The sequence below is a fragment of the Acartia tonsa genome, chromosome 1 (genome assembly GCF_053477335.1).
Source record: "Acartia tonsa isolate MP-2025a chromosome 1, ASM5347733v1, whole genome shotgun sequence".
NCBI classification, from domain to species: Eukaryota; Metazoa; Arthropoda; class Copepoda; order Calanoida; family Acartiidae; genus Acartia; species Acartia tonsa.
Window position 1 is genome coordinate 47,552,180 of NC_137260.1, and position 26,421 is coordinate 47,578,600.

Below are 26,421 nucleotides of genomic sequence, written 5' to 3' on the forward strand. Positions count from 1 at the left end.
AAAACGTAACAAAGTTTTCTATCACTTGACCTACAAAAAATTTGAAATGTTTACCCCCAAAGCTTTTTATTTTCACAAAAATTGATATGATAAACAATTTCTCACAGTATGTTGCCAGATGTTGGGCATTAACACAAATTTGAACTATTTACCTTCTCAAAAACTGATTTGACAGGCCTGGCTTGTTATTCTACAATTGTAAACAAACTATTCTGAAATCGGGCGAGCTAATATTGAACACACTGCAAAGTAACAGAGTAATAAACAAAAAAGGAGTGTAAAAAAAGGAAGAAAAGGGAAGTGAGAGAAAAGTGTAAAAGGGTAGTAAAAGAGGACGGTCACAGCTCGCGGGTCAGCTGATTTTATACCTTTTTACTTCACAACTTCCTACCCTTATCCAATACCCCCTCCCCCCCTCCTACCTTTGCCACATGTGAATTACTTTTTCAAGTAACATTCCATATGCTTGCGCCTACTCTTATTTATGCATTTTCTTAGTGTTAACTCCTTTAAAAATGCCCATCCACCTATTGTACTGTTTCCTCTCATCCTGTGACCAACAGACCAGAGCCATACCTTTAATTTTTAAAAGATACGTAGATACTCTACAACTCGTTCGGTTCAGTGGTTAGTTAGATCTTTACGTACAAACAAAAACTAATACTTTACAAATATAATATGATAGTAATTATTAGTTATATAGTTCTGATAAAAAGTGATTACTGCAGCGCTGGTAATGGTTTGAAGTTTTCTTGTTTGTCTACATTGGGTGCAATATGAACAATGTAGTTAAATTATCTGTTAGGCCATTCTTTCACAGTTTTCAATTTATATATATCTAAGGAATCTTATCTTTTAAATTAAAAAGCTTCCTTATTTTAACTAAATAGCTTGAGATAGAGGTATCATCCCTCAAAATAGTTAAAAACCTCTCAGGACCTAAAACAAGCTTAACTGTAAAGAAGAGTCATAACTTACAAGTGGTTAGACCAACACACACACACACCCTACCTCTTTTATATTGAATTATATCAAGATTTTTTGTCTCAAGCTTAACATCTAGATAAATACCAAACTGATTGAGTGCTCTATTTTAGGGAAGCTTTAGATATGTCTCAGGATGGTTTTAGGCTATTACCCTACTCAATTCTACTACAGAGCCCCTAACTGCTAAACCTATGCAACTTTTGAAATATATTTTGCTCAATCCAATTATAAAATCTTAAAATTAAAACAACAAAAAGTTCCTAAATGCAATATTTTTTTTTACAATTTTTGTTGCTAATTCAAACTTTTTTCTTTGTGTTAAAAAAGTGTAGCTGTCAGATATAAATTAATTTCTTTTTAGTATGAAATTTAATATTACGCAAAATAAGAACCTGTCATTGATTTCAGAAGCATTACTAAACAAAGATAATTGTGTACCTTAAAAGCACAGGAATTACAACAAAAAGAAGATGTGTCTACTGTAAAGTATTAATGAACACAGGCCAAAAAATAGAGTATTAGGGTAGTGAATGATTGAAAAATATTCCAATGTTGACATGAATATATTAAATTCAATTAAAGACGGATCAATCAACAAAATTTATACTTTTCGTCAAATATTTATCTTTCCCGTCAGAGATTTTAAATTTTGAAAGTACACATACTTCCCTCAGTATTTTGTAGCGTAGCATCTATTTAAATTAATGTACTTTGTGTATTTTACTGAAAGAGAAGGTTGACACTGCGTTGTTTATTACTCCATTCCCAAAAGGTTTATAATAACACTTTCTTGTTAGTTGGCATAACAACTTTGGAGACTTTAGTGAATTTTAATTGGTTGGTTTATTAGGTTGAGTGTTCAAGAGTTTCAACAACTAATTTTTACTGTACAGAAAGGGTAATTTATGTATCACCATTGGGGATGTACAACTATATACCTGCTTATCTGGTATTTTATCAGTTTAAAGCCGGTGTCAACTGTTGTATTTTGATTAAAAGATCGCAATTGATTTCTAATTATTTTTTAAATTTTTTGTTTTTGTGATGACCTAAAAACAACCTGGAATATAATAACATTGTGTTGTTATTGTCATGCAAAAGTACCGATAACCAAAATCATTCAGTTAAAAACAAAAATATGAAAGCAAGCTGAAGTTACAATTTATAGATAAGCTACAATTTACAGTGATTATACTGGCCAATAAAGGCATTTAAAATGCATTTATATCCAATTTTAATGAGTTAATTGCAAGGAACATTTCAATTTTAACCCCCCATTATCCGGCATCCTACAAACCCTATCCCCCTATAAGAAAAAGACTAAATTGGAAATAAATACATAGTTTGCCTTTTTTGTTAGTTGCTGAGCAAATTCTAAATTTTTATTTTTTTCTTTTATTAGCCTTTGCATCTAATGTGGAATTTTTGTGTTGGACGGAAAAAGTTTGGACAAATTGAATAAAATGAATTCTTTGAATGAATAAATAGTTAACATTAACAGGGTTGTCTGATCAAAATTAAAAACATTAATGTCAGGGGATCTAAGGGGATAAGACTGTGACCGATAAATGTACCACCCCAATGATGATACACAAAATTACCCCTTCTGTAAATTACAATTAGTGGTTGAAATGTTTGGACACTCAACTTGAAGAACCAACCAATCAAAATTTAATACAGTCCCCAAAGAATAAGAAAACGTTATTATTAAACTTTGGGGACTAGTGCAATAAAAAGCCTAATGTCCCTTCCTAACCTGCATATAAATGTACATAAAAAAATATTCAGTCTAATACTCAAAAAGCTTGCATGTAAAATTACTAACTCTGTAAGTAAAATCATATGATTCAAGTACCATGAAATAAGATTAGGATTGTAAAAAAAAACTTACAGCACATAACATTTTATGACAAATTTTTCTCTGTAGCAGAAAAATTGTAATAATTCAAAAAGGCTTAAATGGCATTACATACATATGTATATTCCATTGTAGGAATTTTGTTGTAAGGTAGGTATACAAAAAAAAACATGTAAATTTGAAATATATTTAGTTTTTGATTGATAATTTTTTGGTCAAATATCTAATTTCCCTGCAACTTTTTCTTACTAATTAGCTGCAAATATTAGCTTAAGAAGCATAAAAAAAGGATTTATGTTAATTGTGTATTATCTTAAATAGGAGTATTATGTTTAAAATGTTGTAAGTGGTGTATTGAAGAAAATAATGGTCCATAATTTAACACTTCACTGCTGTAGGCTCATAACAAAATTTCAGGACAGTAATAAATATATTTAAAACTAAAATTGGCAATCCGGATCCGGACTCCGGAATCCGCCCAATTATTAGGCCAATTTTGGAATCCAAATCCGGAATCCGTTTTTTAATAGCGGATTCCGGATTCTTAATTGGTAGGCTAAAATTAGCGTCTTGAGTTTTTCCTTTCAACTCTCTTTTTGAAGGCAAAGATCACCCCCCCCCCTCACCCTCCATCTCTTCCAACATAAACCACGAAGTTGAGAGTTGGCTGTACAGTGGTCACATGACAACAAAATATATTTATTTTCATTTCACAGCTTTTCATGCTTCATTTATTTTTTTAAAAGCCTTTTAAAATACTGCTAGATCCGGAATCCGCCAAAAATAAGAATCCGGAATCCGCATGGAATCCGCCACTTTTTGACGGATTCTTTTAAGAATCCGGAACCCGAATCCGGCCCAAAAATTCGACGGATTGCCATCACTATTTAAAACAAGTAGTTTAATCATAAGTTCTTTTAAACCTTTAGTATAGCAGTCTGCAGACAACTTTTTAATCTTAGGACTAAAAGTGTTATGCGCCTGTAATGGTAGCAGAATGTAAATGATTCAGATTGTTAATTACAAGCCTTTTAAGGTTGTGTTGTACATTGGTAAATTATTCTTCTGGTATAGTATTAGCTTAAAATATTCTCCTTTTCGATTTGTTTTTATACCCCTAAAGTTTTATCTTAAATAAACCTTATTTTACAGATAATGTATTACTGTCTTCGAAGTAGAATATCATCTTTTAAAGAGAGATTAGGTTAAACATTCTTTTCTTACAGGAGGGAAGGGGACAATGAACTGATTATTACACTAGTCAACAAAGTTTTATAATAACGTTTTCTTAATCGTTGGCTTAACAACTTTAAGGACATTTATTGAAATTTTATTGATTGAGTTTCCATACGTTTCAACCACTAATTGTATTCTAAAGAATGGGCAATTTTGTGTATCATTTTATCAAATCATCTGCAATTGTCTTATCCCTTTATATCCCAGATCAAAAGTACTAAAAAGTAAATGGGTTAGTGGTACCCTATAGAATGCCAATGAGAAATAAAAAAAAAACAATTAAGATTGGCATTTTTTAGCTTATACCTGATTAAGACATCTGAGATTTGAGCTAAGGCATTCCCCCTACCATTATAATCAATCAATGTCACACATCTAACATAGCAACAATAGGAACAACTTTAATTATGACACGATTGGGGCCGAGATTCGAATCAATAACAATAACAACGATAACCTACTAAGACATGGATTGTCTACTTGAAAACGCATTTATGAATTAATTAAAACAATGTAAAAAGTTTAACTTCTAGTAATAAAAGTATGGAATCTCCAATACAATAATCTAGCGTGGTAGTAGTAGTAGTGCATTGGAACACAGATAAATATCACAAAATCTTATTTCCTGCTAGAGGACCCACCTCAACCCCTCCCCCCCCCACGTTCTTCCATATTTTCTATGTTTAAAGATAGTAAGAGAAAGGATTAATTAGGTCAGTTGATACATGGAAGAACTCATGATGGTTTACGGTAATGGAATGGTACAGAAAATAGACCATCTCAATTGACCTTTAATTCTAAAAACCTCCTACAAAACTTTTTGGTATAATAATTTTGTCTTGAAAGAGGGGGGGGGTATGTTTAATACACTTTCCAAACAAATGGATTCGTTAGGAAAATATCATTATTACATACTAGGAAGCTTCCAGAAAACCAATTTACAAGATTTATTGTGAGCACATTTTTGACAGCGCAAGGTATGGAACGAAGTTTCTGCTTTTATGGATACCTAGATGCCTTTAATTTTGTTGTAAAAAAAGCACTAAAACGCCTAAATTTTTAATGTTACTTGCTAGTAAATTTTGCTATTAGCAACAAAAGCATCCATCATAATTTTTTTACCTTAATAATTAAAAGTTCGATTACCTATAAATTGTCAAATAAGGTACAAATAAAGATCTATATATAGACAGTAGATACAGAACTGGGGATTACAAACTTTGAAATAATTTCAATTTTGAACCAATTTCAACAATTTACTTTTCAAGATTAAAGTAAAAATTGTTGTGGAGAAATAAAGTTGAAAAATTTAGAAAATTTTCTTTCTAAAAATGTGTAAACTTATTTTCTGATAAAAAATAACTAAGCTTAAAAAGGCCAGGATGTCAATAATCCTAATGGAATATTTCGGCACATAACAAAGCAAAAATCCGCCGAAAATGTTTTTCTCTCGTATTGATATATAACATGTTGGAAGTTTTTATTTGCCTCAATACTTGGGCCAAGGGTGCTCTATCTCTTTCTACCATTCAACCATAAATTAAGTATAGTGTGTCGGTTTGTTTGTCTCTATTGTCGGTTGTCATAATTTTTTGATCGAAATATATAAGGAGAGTAAAGAGCAAACAAAACCGACCAACAAAATATCAAAAACAATGTACCTAGATATCAAACCTAATAAGTTTTTTTTGTTCGTTATTACCACTGCACTGTACCGATTAAGTTCTCCATTTTAGGGTAGTTTTACATTGGATAGCCGGGTTGATGATGGGCTATTTTAATTTTAGAGATATCTTTTGGGATAGCTTTAGGCTATTTTACTGTCATCCCTTCACTAAAAAATATTGGTACAGCCGCTAGTTAATTTAATAAAATATTAAGAAACCTTATCATATAATAAGAAAAGAAAAGTTGAATTAAAGAGAAAATTAAACTGCTGACCAATATGCAAATTTTAAAATACTTTACACAGCAAAATTTCAATATTACATCTTCATCTCTTGTTTATTTATTCTAAATGGGATATTAACAAGTCAGGGATGTTTGAAATCAGTTTTTTTTCTCCAAAATTAAATGAGTTATGTTATCTTTGTTTTTCCTCAAAATATCCTTATAATAAAGTAAAAGGATGTCATTTTATCTGTTTGTGTGTAAGTTTGTACTAAAGGATCTCACCAATCGCTGAACCAATACGATTCGCATTTACAGGGTAGCTTCTCATAGGTCCAAGGAAGGTTTATAATTATTTTGGGTGAGGGTACCACCTTTCTTTTTTAAGTGAAATTTTAATTGGAGGGAGAGAGTCGACTCTTCCCCTCCCAAAATAAGTCCCCCCAAAGAAATTTCTTTTAAAGTCTAAAATAAAAAAGGGTAGTCGAAATCAACTTCTCTCTCCCCCTTATGTGCCCCTAGAGGCCTCTAGGGGCGTAGCCGCTAGTAGTATATATTTTATTAGGTATTTATTAGGTAATATGTTTCCTTCATATTTTTTTGTTCTTTTTATGATAACTGCTTAACAAATATGTTGTAATTATAGAGTAAACGGAATTCTTATGATTTTTCATTATGGCTGCAAAACCGTTTAATATCCGCAGGATTAGAACCTGTTATGAGGTATTCTGAAAAACCACGTATCGTAACGTAAATTGTAGACAACTTTCTACGAATAATGAAATAAAAATAATATGATTAATACCAGTTTTGTTAAACTAGGTCTTCGGCCCCCCCATTGCTAAGAAACAGGGAATCAATCTTACATTTTTTTTGTTTTTAATCCGCGGAAAACTGTCCTCTATAATACCTAAATATGTTGCTTAATAAATCCGTTTGAGGAGATATTCCTTTCAATGTTTAGTAATAGAATACGCAACCGCTTCTAGATTAAAGGAAATACAATTTACAACCCTCTCACCTTATCATAGAATATATTCAATAAAACAAAATGTTGTATGGTATAATAGACAGTCGTCCGCGGGTAGAAAAATGAAAAAATAAAAATATTTTTTAAACTTCCACTACCGAGAGAGAAATGTTCACAATAAATCGGCCCCCTATCTTAATTGCCAGCAGAGAAAATCATATTTCTCCAATATGGAAGCTTAACAACGGATATTCGAAATTCTAGAGTAACATTGCTTAAAAAATATGTTAATCTTTAGTACTATATGGTTTGTAAATATTGTAGTAATATTTGTATACACATAATTTATATTAATAATCAGCCTTATTACAAGCAAGATTAACAATAATCCCTTAGGTACTTATAAAAAACATCATTCATGCTTCTTAATATTAATATTATTATTTTTTGAGAAAAAAATAATTTTTTGAGAAAAAAATAATTTTGAAAAAAAAAAAATACCTACCTAACAATATAATAATTACACATAGATTTTAACATGTTTTAGTCATTACAGTAAAACAATAGAAGGGGAAGGGATTAAATAACTGTATGTCCCCATCTCAAGGACCTTGTGTCGCCTCTCAATTGGCTCTTTGAAAATCAACCCATAGTGTCGGGAATATTAACACAGGCCATGGCCAGTAGCAGAAAACAATTTGCTAGCAGACGAAAAGGTTCATTGGAAACGGTGGGAAGAAGTTATTTGTATATACATCTATACTATAGGTAGATCTGTTTTTTAGTCATACAAAGTGGTATTTACTTTTTAAAACTATACATGATTTTAACAGACAAAACAGAATCATTTAAAAGCTTCGCCTTTGATTTTGTACATTATACCAGGGATCTAAAGGGATAAGACAATGGCTGATATATTTATGAACATCCCTTATAATGAGACATAAAATTAGCCCTTCTGTAGATTAAAGTTAGTGGTTCAAACCTTCGGACAATCTACTTAATTTATCAACCAATGAATGAGCTAACGAATAAGAAAATGTGAATATAAAACTTTGGGTACTATTGTAATTAACTATCCAATGTCCCCTCCCTCCCTGACATTATACCGAGTATCTTAATATATCAAGACATGCAAAGTTTTATTATCTATTTTATGATCTTGATAATTAATCCCTCCAAAGCTGTAAAAATATTACAAAAAAGTCATGTTTTCTGGGTTTTTTACCTATTGAATTTTTAAAAAATTTCACGCGTCTTTATTTACTTTGTAAATACAAAAGTTAAAAGTACAAATTCCTAATAGGCTAAGTTTTATAATAAAGAAAAGAAAAAGACGTATATTTCTTTCAGTGAAGCTTTTCTATAATTAAGGTGCGTAAATCCGTCCATATAAAAGATGCTGATTTCTAACTTTTTTGACATCAATTTTTTGTATAATATTTATCATTTTTATCTGATTTTGGGGACAATGACTCCTAGGACAACAATATACAATATTTTATGCGAAGGATCACTATAATCAAGTACCAAAATGCGAGTATGTCCATAAAGAGAATCCTTCATTTACGTAATTAATTTTGCAACAACGTTAAATACAATTTAGTTTTTACTTTTAAAATTAATTAATATTCTGCTTATCAAGTTTTGATACTCTACAAGTGTTCATTTTCGTTTGTTCTACCGTTTGATTTCAGCTATTCGGTTCTATGGATGTTGCCATCCTTGTTTAATTAAAAGAATTTAGTTTTCCAAAAAATAGTGAACTTTGTCATTAATTAGAAAATAAATTTTTGGAACATTCCTACTTCTTTGTTTTTTTCTTCTTGTTTCTGCATTTATCAGAAATCAAAGGATTAATAAAAAGTAAAATAATTATTTATTAATGGAAGAAAAGGTTGATTTTTATAATTTTAAGTATTAAAGAAGAAAATAAGACCCAATTTACCTAATAATGTTTACGCTAATATAAGTGAAAAAGAAAAGACTAATTATTATATATCAAACGCTTTGGTATAGTCTAAAGAACATAATTCTAAATGTAATTAAAACATTTTGCTTCACATATTTTAACTTTTTTTACCTATTACTTTATTCCTAGGACTAACCGGCCTAAAAAGCCAAAATAATCCGACCAAAGAAATGCATTTTATCATTTCAATTCGACCTTACTAACAAAAAATCACTTTACCCTCTGCTAAGATTCAAAACAACTCATAAATTCACTTTCTGTTTTTGTAATTAAAAGAAAAAAAGGATACTATATCAATTACTTGCGGCTACGCCCATAGAGCCTCCCCCCCACATCTTCATTTCGACTTTTAAACAAAAAAAGAAAATATTTTTTGAAAGGAGGGGTCATCTTTTATTTGGATGGTGAAGACACCCTCCCACAAAATAGTTAAAAACAATCTCTAGACCTATAAGAAGCTTCACTGTAAAGGAGAACCATATTAGTTAAGCAGTTACCGAGATCCTTTGCTAAAGACAAAAAAGCTTAGTAATTCATATTATAGGAGAATGAATATTTTGTATTTTTGTAATATCATATGCCCATATGAAAACAAAATGTTTTATTCTCTCTGTAGTTTGCCATTTTCTGTACATATTCAAAATTCAGTTCTTATAGAAAATTTATTTTCTCTTTTTGTATAGGTATGGAAAATACATTTTGTATATCAGGGTTTAAGGGATAAATTAGTAAAAAAAAAAATATAACTTAATCTTGTAAACTTTAGCTTACAAACTGTTCAAGTAGAAAGTTTTAGTGGTATAAAAGGACAATAAAAGTATAAAAGCTTATTTACATAAAACACAAGTTTAAAACTATTTTCTTCTTAAAATATGTATGTAAAAAACTGTTTCAGCTAACATGTAGAGGTTTCTTTTAAATGTAAGCTATAATAGACCTAAAGAATCTTTCTTAAAAACGTTAGTTAAAAAGGATAACTGAATCGGTCTTTTGGAATACGAGAATAAAACCTTTTAAAAGACACTCTCATTCTAATAGTTTTAACCATACCTTTCCCCCTGAAAATTATGTAAATACACTGAATAGAATATATTTAAATGTATTACAGATGAGTAGATATATATTGTTTATGTTTTACTTGTGTAAATGTTTAGTGCGAATTTTATAGCACTTACAAAAGAAAGCTAATTCTGCAATAAATTACCTTAGAAAATAGAATACTAGTAAGATTGGGTATTAGTAAAAACAATCCTATTATATAAAGTAGTAATGTTTTTTTTTTGTAACGAAGGATCTCATTATCCACTGAACCGATAAGGTTCTCCTTTACAGGGTAGCTTCTCATAGGTCTCAGTAAGGTTTATAACTATTTGGTGGAACACCCTCAATTCCCCCCCCCCAAAAAAAAAAAATTCTTTTAAATCTAAAATACGAAAAATCAGGTTGGCCAAACCTCTTAGGGCAAAGCCCCTAGAGGCTAGGGGCGAAGCCGCTAGTCCTATATAAAGTAGAAAGGGTTCTTTGTCTGAAATCAAAAATCTAGGAATATGCTGGTCCTAATTTGAACTACTTTTCAGGAATGCCTTTTTTAATGTCATTGACTGATTTAGATCTTTTTCTGACCTCTTGAAGACGATAGGGACGAATGATCATATTTTCATTAAATAGTGCATTTTAACTATAAACAATAGTCCATTTCAAATTCTGAGAAGTTACATTTTTAACATAAAGGTAAAACCATAGCAAAAATAAGAGTAGAAAAATACAAATATATTACTTTGATTACTCAACAATATAAAAAAAGACTTTATTTAGGTATAACAATAAAAAGGTAATTCAAGTTGGTAACAAAGAATGCAGTCACCTTGTAAGCCAGCCTAAGTATCAGGGATACAGGGATATTCCAATGAAAGATAAAAATGTTTTCCTTCAACTAAGAACAATAGTCTGAAAAAAATGGAATAATATTAATGTATTTTAAATTGACTTACCCCTATACCCTTAGGTGCTTGCAAATAAAACAATTTTGTGCAAAAAAAATATATAATGTTGTCCCACCAAAAAAAAATAATTTTCTGTTATTGTTAGTAAGCAAAAGCAAGGACGTTTATATCCACATACACATTGGCCCCAATAATAGACTTCTAATTGTTATTTTATAAAAAGGAAAGTTAAAAACGAATTTGAAAAGTAATAACAAGGAAATAATAAATACCAAATTTTCAAACTTCAAATATCAATACATAAATGAAAATAAGTATACCTACATGAGCATATGTGAGTTAAACTTTATATTTGAAGGAGGCTAAATGTATTTGTGATAAACATTTCTGTTTGATGTAATATTTCTAGAAATATTTATGCAAAGCCCATGTTAACATCATATTAAAGTAGAAATGTTTCAGTTTCAATAAAAAAAACGTTTTTAAAATAAATAAATTGAGTTTTTAGGGAAAGATTGCTTATGAATAGTTTAAACAATTTCCTTTTCTCTAGAGACTAAAGAAGCAAATAGTAAAAGAACTTTTGTTTAAAATCTTCCCTTTCAAAATTAAAAGGAATACCTTTCCTCGCAATTTTAAGGGATTTTGTCGACAATGTGACTTTATCAAAAATTGATCGTGGCTGACATAATGTCAAAACTCTAATTTAAAATATTTTTTAACAATAATTATGTCAAATATATAGCTTTTACAAATAGTGGTCATAGCTGACATAATATCGAAATATTGAAAGTTTAATGACATTATAACTACTTATTTATGTTGACAAAATTAAGACAAGGCGTAAATGCCACTTAATTAAAATTAAAACAAAGATTCTAGTTTTTTTAAGTAAAGTTTATAATCTCCATAGAAAGCATCTTAAAATAATGCATAATACAAAACAGATGCGACACTTTAACTAAAACAAGGCATTTGATGCATGCATAAAGCTTATAAACTAAGAGAAGAGAGTTGAAACTACCAGGGGAAATAAAAGAAAGAATATAACATAAAGGTAGAAGGGTGGACTTATAGAGAAGCCTAAACAAATCAGGAAAAAAAACAGAAGATATAGTAAATTAAAATAAATTTCTATATTCTAATTTTCACAAATTATGTCGTAATAAAAACAAAGTATGGATTATTTTGTTTATATTTAAGCCTAATAAAAGATATTTCGTGCAAGGCAAATAAATTTTCCTTCTAAAACTATGAATCAGACTTTTTTTCTAGAAACTGGCACGCTACCCTCACCACCAACCATGCCTAGTTTTCATCCTATAGAATATCATTTCTTCTATTATTCTCTTCAGTTATATACCATGTACATACAAGATACTATTATTATTGTATATACTAGAGGAACCAAACTGTAAACGGACATAAATTCAGGCATATAATACTATCAATATAATGTTCTTAAATTTAACTAAACAAAAACACAATACATACTTAAATAGAACAGGTAAAACATACCTGGAGTTATGCACAAGTATATGCAGCGATTGTTATTAAAATTGCACAGTGTAGTACAGCTGTCTGATGACAGACAACGTATCTGTATTGTAGTGTCACAGTCAGAGGAGACAAATATACTGACCACACAAACCGGTATCACGCTGAATGGCCAACTGAAGCTAAGACCAGGTAGTAGAAATGGCCGTGCTACCCTTTTTATCTCATCCCCCTCCTTAATACTTGGATTCCCTACACTTTTATATACAACTTCACCCGGGCCTTTTTTCTTACTCCCATCCCCTTAATAATATACCTTTATATTACATCCGTCCCTCTCCCCACAACTTCATTTCCCCTTATAAAATTGTATCCTTACTTTATCCCCCTCCCCATCCCTAACAACTCCCAGCCTCCATCCTCTTTTGTAATCCTCTGAACTTAAGTTACCTTACTCAACCCTCCCCCCTATTGTACCCCACTTCTCGGAGGACGCTTTAGGCTTCGTGCAATTCCTCTTCTATTTTTTTTTTCTTCTCAAAGACATGAACCTTCTCTGAGAAGTTGAAGCAGTAGAAAATCTTTTGAAAAGACAGTCAGCACATTTTTACAAAAGTGTCTAGTACACACAAAGGTTTGATAATTCAGAATTAGCACATTTTCGCAAATCTAATGCCAATAAAATCTTTAATTTTGGATTTATCATTAAGAGACCTTTAGATATCCAATAAAAGTTTTAAATTAACAATTTTAACATTAAAATGCTTTTAAAAAGACTGCAAGATTTTGCAAACAGGCCAAACTCTTACAGAAGGTTATATAAGAATATTTTGCTTGAAAAATTAGGTAGGTAAAACTAATCTAAGGCAATAGAATCAAGATTGAGGCTCTAGATTACTAGATTGTGCCCACATAGGCGTAATATATTGTGGCAAACTTTTCTACATAGACATGGACGTATAGCCATATAATATGGAAAATCTTAAGTTTGTTATTATGCAGTGTATTTCAAATTATTATACTAAAACTCGCTAAACATCTCAAAAATATGAATAGGTAACAGAATCGAAGTAAGGACAAAGTAAATTATAAACCAGATGTTTTACCTGCAATTATCTTGGATTATGGACAGACGAAAATAGTGAACTATAGAGTAGGTGAGCTGGGACAAGGGATATCTTTTCAAACCAAAATCTACTCTCAGTTTTTATTAAAAATTTCAACTCTGTTAATGTAAATGAACTTTTTCTGTTTCAATAAAAATACTACTCATTGTTCTGAATTTATGTCCTACAAAATCCCAAATTTATGTATATAACTGGCCTTTTATCTTAAATGAGAAATACATGACAATATTTAAAGTTCTATGGTTAAAAATTCTTGGAATATGCAGTTAGCATGATGATTGTGTATGTGTTCCATTAAACTTTAATTCTATAAATAAATTTTGAAAATGTCACCATTGCAACATGGAAAATTTTAAATTCTTTTACTCTAACGTAAACAATAATGGATAATTTAAAAAGTCAAACAACCTTAGCGATTCCCCTTAAAGTACCTAGTCGAGAATGAAAACCATTCCCTCATTTTTTTAAAAATAAATAATAGGAAGGGGTAGTAGTTTTTCTTGTGTTGGTGTTCTACCATAGATCAGGTTAGGTAAGGTTATATTAAACACAGTGTTATCCCGCAGTTCCCATACCCCCATGCACAGATTATGTATAAGTACCACAATCTTTTAAATCTAGAATAAAGGGGGGGGGGGGGGGTTTTAATGCAACCATCTCGTAATCAATGTATAAATGGCACTTAGAATTCGAATTTCGATCTCAAATTTTGCATGAGTAATCCTTGGTAGGTCTATTTTCCCTAAATCGAACAAAAAGTTGGAAAAGTAACGGCTAGCAGCTGGCGGCTCAGCTGTTTAGCCGTTTTTTGCCTATTTTCAGGGCAAATTCATCATTAATTACATAGGAATCAACTTTTTAAAACATATTTTTGGTTTAATTCATGTTAAATGATAGCAATAACCATTTTTAAAATTTCTTGTACCAGCTGCTAAACGGCTAGAACCGGCTGAAAACGGCTGGGAGCTGCCAAGAGTATGAATAGTTGATAGGGCATGTGACATGTCTAGGGGTAGGTTTTTATGGTTGCTGAGCTCAAAAATGCTACCAAAAATAGTGATAGCCTATCAATATGGCAGCTGGGTAACAGCTGCAGGTCAGCTGGTAGCGGCCAAGAGTAGAATTGGTAGATAGGGGTTGTGACATGTCTAGGGGTAGGTTTTTATGGGTGCTGAGCTCAAAAATACTACCAAAAATAGTGGCCGCCCATCCATATGGCAGCTGGGTAACAGCTGCAGCTCACCTTGGACGGGCCAAGAGTAGAATGAGTAGAAAGGGCTTGTGACATGTCTAGGGGTAGGTTTTTAGGGGTGCTAAGCTGAAAAATGCTACCAAAAATAGTGGCGGCTCATCCATATGGCAGCTGGGTAACAGCTGCAGCTCAGCTGGGAGCGGACAAAAGTAGAATGAGTAGATAGGGCTTGTGACGTGTCTAGGGGTAGGTTTTATTGGGTGCTGAGCTCAAAAATACTACCAAAATAGTGGCCGCCTATCAATATGGCAGCTGGGTAACCTTTTTTTAAATTTCTAATTTCTAAAAATGCTACCAAAAATAGTGGCGGCTCATCCATATGGCAGCTGGGTAACAGCTGCAGCTCAGCTGGGAGCGGACAAAAGTAGAATGAGTAGATAGGGCTTGTGACGTGTCTAGGGGTAGGTTTTTATGGGTGCTGAGCTCAAAAATACTACCAAAAATAGTGGCCGCCCATCCATATGGCAGCTGGGTAACAGCTGCAGCTCACCTTGGACGGGCCAAGAGTAGAATGAGTAGAAAGGGCTTGTGACATGTCTAGGGGTAGGTTTTTAGGGGTGCTAAGCTGAAAAATACTACCAAAAATAGTGGCAGCTTATCCATATAGCAGCTGGGTAACGGCCGCTGCTGAGCTGGGAGCGGCCAAGAGTAGAATGAGTAGATAGGGCTTGTGACGTGTCTAGGGGTAGGTTTTTAGGGGTGTTGAGCTCATAAATACTATTAAAAATAGTGGCGGCCCATCCACATGGCAGCTGGGTAAAAGCTACAACTCATCTGGGAGCGGCCAAGAGTAGAATGAGTACACAGCGCTTGTGAGGTGTCTAGGGATAGGTTTTATTGGGTGCTGAGCTCAAAAATACTACCAAAAATAGTGGCCGCCTATCAATATGGCAGCTGGGTAACCTTTTTTTAAATTTCTATTACCAGCTGCTACACGGCTAGAACCGGCTGAAAACGGCTGGGAGCTGGTAAGAGTATGAAGTTGATAGGGCATGTGACATGTCTAGGGGTAGGTTTTTATGGTTGCTGAGCTCAAAAATGCTATCAAAAATAGTGGCAGCTCATCCATATGGCAGCTTGGTAACGGCTGCTGCTCAGCTGGGAGCAGCCAAGAGTAGAATGAGTAGATAGGACTTGTGACGTGTCTAGGGGTAGGTTTTTAGGGGTGCTGAGCACATAAATACTATTAAAAATAGTGGCGGCCCATCCACATGGCAGCTGGGTAAAAGCTACAGCTCATCTGGGAGCGGCCAAGAGTAGAATGAGTACACAGCGCTTGTGAGGTGTCTAGGGATAGGTTTTATTAGGTGCTGAGCTCAAAAATAATACCAAAAATAGTGGCCGCCTATCAATATGGCAGCTGGGTATCTAAGCTGGAAGCGGCCAAGACTAGAATGAGTTCATAGGGCTTGTGACGTGTTTAGGGGTGGGTTTTCATGGGTGCTGAGCTCAAAAATACTACCAAAAAAAGTGGCCACCCATCCATATTGCAGCTGGGTAACAGCTAAGCTTAGCAGTAAGCCGTTATTTAAGACTCATTGACTATTGAAGGATAACCAAATATTGAATATTTCAGTATAAATACACTATTGCCATTTTATATTATTAATAACAACACCTTACTAATGTATTGATTTAGTTGTTAAACGGCTGAAATTGGCTGAGAACAGTTACTAACAGATAAAAGTAAACGTTTAAGACATAGCTTGTGATGTGTCAAAGAGGTGTAAGTTTTTATAGGTGCCAAGCTCATTAATACTCCCAAAAATAGAAAAGCCCATCCACATGGCAGCAAGGTAAGGGCTGCTGCTAAGCTGTAGCTGTTACCCAGCTGCCATATAGACAGGCCCGCACTTTTATTGGTAGTATTTTAGAGCTCAACACCCATAAAAACCTACCCCTAGACACGTCACATGCTCTATATAAGAGTTATTAGTAATATATCCATGAAAAAAAAGGTAAAATGTTAATTGGGAGAAGTTTAATTCCACTGAAATAATCAATTTTTTAAGCCTCAAAAAACAGCTGAGCTGTGGCCATTACCCAGCTGCCATATAGAAGGGACGGCACTAATTTTTACTATCTACTCATCTACTTTTGGCCCCTCCTAGCTGAGCTGTAGCTGCCATGTGGATGGGCCGCCACTATTTTTGAGCTCAGCACTCCGAAAAACCTACCCCTAGACACGTCACAAGTCCTATCTACTTATTCTACTCTTGGCCGCTCCAAGGTGAGCTGCGGCCATTACCCAGCTGCCATATGGTTGGGCGGCTACTATTTTTTTGTAGTAGTATTGTGCTCAGCACCCATAAAAACCTACCCCTAGACACGTCACAAGCCCTATCTACTCATTCTACTTTTGTCCGCTCCCAGCTGAGCTGCAGCTGTTACCCAGCTGCCATATGGATGAGCCGCCACTATTTTTGGTAGCATTTTTCAGCTTAGCACCCCTAAAAACCTACCCCTAGACATGTCACAAGCCCTTTCTACTCATTCTACTCTTGGCCCGTCCAAGGTGAGCTGCAGCTGTTACCCAGCTGCCATATGGATGGGCGGCCACTATTTTTGGTAGTATTTTTGAGCTAAGCACCCCTAAAAACCTACCCCTAGACACGTCACAAGCCCTATCTACACATTCTACTCTTGGCCGCTCCCAGCTCAGCAGCGGCCGTTACCAAGCTGCCATATGGATAAGCTGCCACTATTTTTGGTAGTATTTTTGAGCTCAGCACCCATAAAAACCTACCCCTAGACTCGTTACAAGCCCTATCTACTCATTCTACTCTTGGCCGCTACCAGCTGAGCTGCAGCTGTTACCCAGCTGCCATATGGATGGGCTGCCACTATTTTTGGTAGCATTTTTGAGCTCAGCAACCATAAAAACCTACCCCTAGACATGTCACATGCCCTATCGACTTCATACTCTTGGCAGCTCCCAGCCATTTTCAGCCGTTTTCAGCCGGTTCTAGCCGTTTAGCAGCTGGTACAAGAAATTAAAAAAAAGGTTATTGCTATCATTTAACATGAATTAAACCAAAAATATGTTTTAAAAAGTTGATTCCTACGTAATTAATGATGAATTTGCCCTGAAAATAGGCAAAAAACGGCTAAACGGCTGAGCTGCCAGCTGCCAGCCGTTACTTTTCCAACTTTTTGTTCGATTTAGGGAAAATAGACCTACCAAGGATTACTCATGCAAAATTTGAGATCGAAATTCGAATTCTAAGTGCCATTTATACATTGATTACGAGATGGTTGCATTAAAAACCCCCCCCCTTAGTTTCTAATAAACAGGATTCTCTAAATATATGTTCTGAATTGTTTTTATTTTCAGGAGGATACTTAGAAGGATGATCCAAGATAATTTTAACTTCAAATGCAGGGAGGGAGGGTATTTTGGACTGTTTATTACACTAGTCCCCAAAGGATCATTAAGTTGAAAATCCAAACGTTTAGATTATTGTAATATAGGGAAGGGGTAATTTTGTGTATAATCATTGGGGATGTACATCAATTTGTCGGTTATTGTCTTATCCCTTTATATCCCAGGATAAAATGTTAGGTTCTGTAATGTACCTTATACACTTATCAATAAGTTACCAAAATCAATTTGTTAAATTACCCAGCACATTAAAGCTACCTGACAGTGCATCTATGATTATTTATGTAATGACATAGAAAGGATTGAACCATAAATAAAATATGTTTAAGGGAGCGGCAATTATAGGTTGAAAACGGGGTTATGCAGCCGCTATTTGACCGCAAAAAATCAATCTTTGAAATTGCTGTTTCATTGACTTAAGCTTTGGGCGATTGGACATGCTTTAGCCTTTTTAATGACGGCTGTGTATGGCCTTGGTATTCTAATAGCGGCTGCAGAATCCTGCATAAGTATTAAAAGTTTGTAGTGCAGAATATGGAAGATTCATATTGTGCTCACATCCAAGCAAAGTTCAGGAAGCAAGGGACAAGTACATGAGAATATCCATATTGTGTTCATATCCAAGCAAAGTTCAGGAAGCAAGAGACAAGTACATGAGAATATCCATATTGTGTTCATATCCAAGCAAAGGTCAGGAAGCAAGGGACAAGTACATGAGAATATTCATATTGTGCTCACATCCAAGCAAAGTTCAGGAAGCAAGGGACAAGTACATGAGAACATTCATATTGTGCTCACATCCAAGCAAAGTTCAGGAAGCAAGGGACAACTACATGAGAACATTCATGTTGTGTTCATATCCAAGCAAAGGTCAGGAAGCAAGGGACAAGTACAAGAAAATATTCATATTGTGTAACTACCGAAAGACTATTTCTAGCAATTTCAAGTTATTTGAAGATTTACATTTTATTACCGATTCTTAATTTCTCGGTAGAAGTAAAGCCAAACAAAAACATATGCTCGAGAGAAAAGTAAAAAAGTTTTAAAAATTTTTCTTAAATCCTCATATTTAATCACAATTCAATAGTTTAATTATCTTCAAGAAAAGAAAGAAATAAACGTTGAATTGTTTATTCAAGTTAAGTCATAAACACTACATGAGAACCTACTACACCCATCTAATAACCAAGGCAACAAATTATGGATGTCACGATTAACAAATCTACACCATTCATGAGCCGAGGCATGCCTTTCAACCTACCAACGTTATGATAGATAAATGTTCCTAGTATGTAGACAATGTTTTATCCAGAACATATATTTTCAACAGGAAAAGAGAAAGATTTATCCTTATATAAAAGTAGCAGGTGTCTGTCAGTCTTTGTGTCCGTCTGAAGCTTAAGATATCAACCGCTGGACCGATATGGTTCTCCATTACAGTAAAGTTTCTTATAGGTCCAGGGATGGGTTCTTTCAGGGGAGGGTACCTCAACCCTCCAAAAAGGAATCGTATAGAAAAAAAGTCCTCCTAGGAGCCTCTAGGGGCGTAGCCTCTATTTTAATAAAAATTTAAAATAAACGTCAAAGCTATGAAAATACCACCAGATAAACTGTATTTCAAATTCTCTTTAATCTTGTAATTGAATTTATTCATGAAGAATCCCAGGTATGTAGCTTGCTTCAAATACTTATCTAATTATAATTATACTAGCAGATGCGCCCCACCCCCCTCCCCCAGCATCAAGGGTCTCAGTATTCTTAAGGGTAAGAGAGAGAAAAAAAGACTAAAACCATTCCAAGACTTAAATGTAGAAAAAAAGAGCCTTAATACATCATAATAAACTTCATACTAATATTTTTTAAAAGGTTAAAACAAAACCTAATGGAACTAGGTATCTATATTCTTTAACTGGGACGCTGAAAGAACACAAAAAAATAATTTATGGACATAATAAAAAGATCAAACCTTTGGTATTATGTATTCAATATTAATTTCAATTTTCAATTGAACTTAGTAATAACAGTTTTATTAGGATACATATCAAAACTAGCTATCTAGGGTGTTTCATATGTTCTGGGTCAACTATATAAAAAATACATGCAAAATTAACGCAATTAGTTACCTTAATCATGATGGAATCAAATTACCTTTAAATCAATTCGTTTTCTTACCTAAAACAAAATTATTATCTATTTTCAGTTAAAATTTAAATAAAAAAAACATTTTCCAACTACTTCAACAACAAACATCTAAGCTGTGCCACTAGAGCACTTAAAGAGGAGGGGGGGGGGGACTCAAACCCCCAAAACTTGATTAGCAAAAGAAAAAACTATTTTTCTTAGGTGATCTCTCTCAAAAAGGTAGAGGTACCCTCCCTAAAATAAACAAAAACCTTCCAGGGCTTATACAGTTATTTTTGTACAAGGATAAAAATATATTTAATAAAAGATTACTTACATAAACTGCAAATAGGTTAAGCTAACTAAAACTAAAAAACATAATAATCTGTATAATTAAAAAGCTTAGAGTTCATTATTAATTAGGTACATAATTAACTTCACAGAAATAATGTGAAAAACAATATATTAAATGCTATTTTTAAGTAAAAGTGCTGCAGATTAGGCCTTCGCACTTACTTCTAATTATGTTCTTCACAATAGAATTGAGAAGAAAACAAATGAAGTTTGCATCTCAAATATAAATGCAAAGTGTTTGGCTAGGTCACTTAAACGAGCATTCAAGTTATTTTCCTCATTAAACAATGTACATCTAATAAAGTATGGCAAATCAGAATAATTGCTTCTCTTTACATTTATACAATTATTTTCTTATAGGGTAAGGGGGGGGAAGTTTCGGTAAGGGGCTATTCTCGGTAATTTCGACCTACCTTCATTAAATGACCCTTTTCTCCATGTTCCTTTCAAATGACAGAAAAAAAACATAAAAGCGAATTTGTTCCTTATTAAATTGCCTACAAAAAAGTATAATATGAATTTTTTGTGAGATGAATATTAAGGGTACTTATTGGGTCTCAAAGTCGGACGAAAAATTTTTTTTTTCCAAAAATTTTTTAGTAGGTGTGTAAAGATCGACCTACACAAAAATTGGTAAGACCTAGAGCTGATCTGAAAAACTTTTTGAACTAGAAATTGCCCGCTTTTTCCAAATCCGTTGAGAGCTTTAAAATCGGGTTAATATTTTTTTCAAAAATGACCAAAGTTGGCGCCGGGGGAAAAATCGGTAATTTCAAAAGAAATTAAAATTCAACTTTTAAGGTCATGTTTTCATGTTTTCTTTTGTCAAATCTATTATTCCATATGGACTTTTTAAGAATTAGGCCTAAAAATGAATAGAACAGATAAAAAACAAAAACAAAATTAATTTTATTTTTTGAATCAAAATTTTGCGAGGAAAAAATCAAAATTTCTGGTCCTTTGAAAAAAAAATATTTTTGACATAGGAGGAATAGTCTGATCTTTATGAATTTTTTTGTGGTTAATCCCAATCACCTATACTAATTATGATTTTTTACACTTGTTTGGTCGTTTGGCCTTTTTTCATCGATTTTTTTAAGGTTAAAATGTAGTCAAGATTTTTTGCAAAGATGACACTTTTGCTTCAAATTCAATTTTTGAGGTCAATTTTTAATCAATTTTCATGTTTTTTGGGCTAAATCTATAGTTCAATGTGAGCTTTTTTAGGATCAGGCCTAAAAAGTAATAAAATACGTTTTTTTCTTATATTAATTTTAAGTTTAAAAAAAAAAAATTTTCGAAAAAAAAAATCGTAAATTCGCGTCTTTCAAAAAATTCATTTTTAACATAGAAGGAATAGTCCGATCATTATGAAACTTTTTGTGGATAATCCCTATAACCTATACTAATTATGATTATTTATGTTCGACTGGCCGTTTTGCCGTTTTTCATCAATTTTTTTTAGGTTGAAAAAAATTACCGATATTTCCCCCGGTGGTGGGGAAATATCGGTAACTTTTTTGCGGTCAATTTCGGCCAACTTCTAAAAGTCCTAGGATAATGTCCTTTTAGGACCTGATAGTCCTTTCCGTAAGCTTTCTACTGGTCTTGGTTTCATTTGAAAATATTAATATTTACCCCATTTTTTTTCAAAAAAACCGAAAAAAAACCGAAATTTCCCCCCCCTTACCCTATTATTTGAAGTTATGTCTTTCTGTTTTTAAAAGCGAAGCTTTTCTGCATATACCTTTCCATTTATATTACCTTCCAAACATATTTGAACTATACATTAAGAATGTTAGAATTGCCAAATTGATTTCAAATCTTCTGTTAGCTTTAAAATGCAATCATTGTAGGAGAGTAAAGTGCATCCATTTGAACTTATTTCAAGCTTTTTCAAACTAAATATATTTGTACTTATGGTATACGAAATCAAAATACTGAAGGTAGACAAACGAATGAATGAATAAAATATAAAATTGCAGTGGATTTTGGTTACTTTTCCCGACCCTCCATTGATGACATAATCAATCCTTTAAATGGTAGTGGCGAAGTCATAAGTATACAATATGCATAACTATAAGAAAAGGAAGAAAAATATATGTTCAATCAATACAAAAACTTTTTTTTTGACAATAAATTTAAAAGTAAGCAAAAAAGAGTTAAATTTGCATATTCCGTGCAAAAAGAACATTGTAGTGCAAACAATCACATAATCATTCTACAAACATTGGATGTACCACTGCAAAAACAGTATGTTCTTTTTAAAACATTTTGAGAGTTTTTTACATTCTTAAAATTATATGATTAATTCTGCATTTAAATGACTGTTGAATGACCAAAGTAATGTCATTACTAATACCAAAATCATTACTATTTTGCAAGAAATTATATTGAATTACGATGAAATCTACGAAATGTCTAAATGCACAAGTTTCAGACAAAACCCACTCAATAAATTTTATTTAATCCACCATCCAAAGCTTCTTTTTTTTTAACAAATGTTGAATATTTATTTATTTTAGTGCTAACAAATAAAATATACATTAAATTAAATTAAATATACATTAAAGAATATGTTTGTTCAATAGTTCTACTGAAAATGAATTATTGCTTATTTATTACTCTAAGCCATGTAACTATAATGGAAACTGAAGCCCCGCAGGGTTAGGGCACCACAGGTTTAGGAACTGCATTGGTAGAGCCCCACTAAGGGGAAAGACAAAGGAAGGAGAAAAAATCCCAGTTTTAATTTCAATTTATTTTTTTCAAATAATTCAACCCCCTCGATTAATATTTTAAAACAGCAGCAGTATGAATGTCAATATTCCCTTAAAAATCCTATGCACGCACTTGATAAAGCAGCACTAAAATTTACTTCCAGAATTTTAACAATGTTAACCATGCAAAATATGGTTGCAAAAAACAGCTCAAAACTTTGCAAATGCTTAAAGGAAAGGTAAATAAATTGTACACATTAAATTAGTTTGCACAACTTGTTGAAAGGTTTAAATAAAGGGACACTCAAATGTAATTTTTGCCTATATTATACATACTTTTTTTTATATCTTATCATGTCTAACTTAATGACATTTCATGTGAAATACATCTATAACAAAATTATAAAAAAAAGTATAATGTAGTGACATCTAGGTAATAAAACTTTGTCAGAAATAAGTCTGGAGATAAAAAAGATTTTTCTCTCATATAGTTAGCACCCAACGGCCATAAGATTGGTAAGGTTAAGATACTAAAGTGCAGTGTATTGGTAGGCTTCTGAAAAAGTTAGGCTAACTACAGGGGATGTAATTTATGAATACATTGTTAGAACTTAAGCTCCTTATAGCAATTTGTGTAACTTTTTGAAGTCAAATATAAATATTAAAGCATAGTTTAAGAGCTTCCCTTTAAAGTTTGCAATTAGCGTGTGAAAGAGACAAAACTATAATGCTTTACACTTTGTTATGATCATAGATTACTAACAACACCTGAAAAAATGTATCTTAATTTAAAATATTTTAAAACTTTTGCCTTTTAATTAATTGTATATTTTAATCATATCTTTAATTCCAAGGAAAAGGGAATGTGATGCTGACAAACAATTCTAAGTGAAAATTTCCCCTCAACCTCTTTCCTTTTTTCTTCCATTCTTACCCACTTCCCTTTCATTTACCCAAAAAACAAGTTTTACTCCAACTTTACTCCAACAAAATGTTTAATTTTCGGCAATTTCAAATAGAATTAATTAGCTGAATAGCAGAATTTGCTTAAAATTACTAAACTTTTAACAATATTAGCATAAAATCAGTCTACAAGACCAAGCTAAATTAAAAATAGGTTGAAAAAGATTTTAACTTTAAATAATATAATCACAACATTAAACTGCCTATTATATTAAATTTAACATTCAAAATCAGCATTCAAAATACCAAATGCTTGAGAACATTCAAATATAAATGAAGCATATGAATTTGAACATTAACTAAATAGCATGGTAAAATTAGCAACAAATAAATGCCAATTTAATTTGAACATAAACATTATAAAGTTACATCACACAGCCCCAAAAAAATTGTTTTCTCTCTGTCTAAAATCTCTGGCTATTTATTCAAAAATATCCTAAAACCATCCAGGGAACTATGTGAAGATAGAGAACACAATCGGTTCTTTAGTTATTTGAATATTGAGCTACAGTCAAAAAAAACTTTACTACTTTATATATTTGTAGAGTTACAACTTTAAATAGCACATTGTCTAACACTAACTATTTTTTTAAACTTTTTCTTTTTTATATACAAAATAAATTACCTCCATTCTTGAAAATAAAAATTATAGTTATTATTACTCAGTAAGATTTGGAAAGCTGCTCCACTAAATTAAAGATTAACTGTAAACGTTTATGTTTATATAAGTAAGCCCAATCCTTTACTTTACATAAGAAGCTTAGAATAAATATATAGCAGCTATAATTACATAATAGCAAATAAGAAAAAAATATATATTTAATTCTGTATCCATATATTATTCTTTCTTTTGTTATTCTCAAATTTTTTTGAATAATCAACATTTTTAAAACAACATAGAAGAAATTAGGTAATAAGTTTATTTTAATCACTTAGTACCGAAAAAAATCTCAATTCTTGACAGCGAATCTTAAAAAACTTTCCATTGAAAACTGTACTTTATATTGTACTGTGACAAAGTAAAAAAAACATAGATTTCGAAAAAGGTTATTTCTTAAAATATTTCAGTATGATTTTTGGCTAATTTCTTGTCCAAAAGCAATATGCTGTCAATAAAAAAGTAGTTCTTTTGATATGTCTGATTAAACAGTGGTATTTATGTTTATAATATTAATGTAGGTTTGACTATAGTAAAGCATTCAACGACACAGAACTATTTCATTTTTATTTTCTGGTATTACATGTAATGTACATTTATCTATAATACAAAGTAGAACGATGTCCGTCTGTCTATCTGTCAATCTGTCGGAAGCTTAAGATCTTGGTAACCCCTGAACTGATTAGGTTCTACTCTTCAGGGAATATACCTACTGGTCTTGTAGTGGTTTAAGCCAAAAAAAATCCCTCCCAAAAAATTTCTTTTTTCTTTTTGTAAACTAAAAAAAATAAGCGGGTCTAAGAAACCCCCACCGCACCTTGAGACAAAGCCCCCATGAAAAAATCCCCCACTCATCTTTTTTTTCAGTTTTTTTTTACAAATTACTTCCCATTTTCTCTTGGGGCTTCACCTCTAAAAGCTAGGGGCAAAGCCGCTAGTAAAGAATACAGAAGTTGCGTAGAGATAGAAAAAATAATTGCTGTTGAGAATGGACAGCCCTGACAAAGTTTGTCTTGATATAAAAAGTGCATTAGATCAGGTCGCAGATAAACAAACATTGTTTCTATACCAACTCACAAATAAACCAGGGATCTAAAGGGATAAGACAATGGTCGAAAAATTGATGTAAATCCCCAATGATGATACACAAAATTACCCCTTCTGTAGATTACAATCAGTGGTTGAAACGTCTTGACACTTAAACTTACGTAACCAACCTACCAAAATTAAATAAAAGTCTCAAAGTTGTTAAGCTAGCGATTAAGATAAAGTTATTGTAAAACTTTTGGAACCAGTTCAATAAACAGCCCATTGTCCCCTCCCTCCCTGGAAATAGACCTACCCAAATAATTAATATTTTATCAAAGAAAATAAAATAAAAACTAACAAGGAAAATAGAAGGGGTGTGGAGGTTATGCCTTTTTATTGACCAATACATATTTTTTTAACAATAAACAAATCGTCATATTGGCATGGACGACAAATGTAAAA

The 26,421-nt window shown here is 32.3% G+C and overlaps 1 protein-coding gene across 6 annotated transcripts in view; it reads right to left on the bottom strand.

Annotated features, from left to right (window-relative positions):
• Nucleotides 1–26,421, bottom strand: part of Nca (neurocalcin homolog) — a 116,041-nt gene that overhangs the window by 74,348 nt on the left and 15,272 nt on the right. For 4 of the 6 annotated variants that reach the window (XM_080164085.1, XM_080164071.1, XM_080164078.1 and 1 more), the window contains exon 1: nucleotides 12,375–12,526. The exons of 1 other annotated variant lie outside the window; for it this stretch is intronic. The gene's annotated coding sequence lies outside the window, so the exon portion shown is untranslated. Of the gene's footprint in view, nucleotides 1–152; nucleotides 273–12,374; nucleotides 12,527–26,421 lie in introns of those variants that run through there. One more of the 6 variants, XM_080164065.1, reaches the window with a different exon arrangement.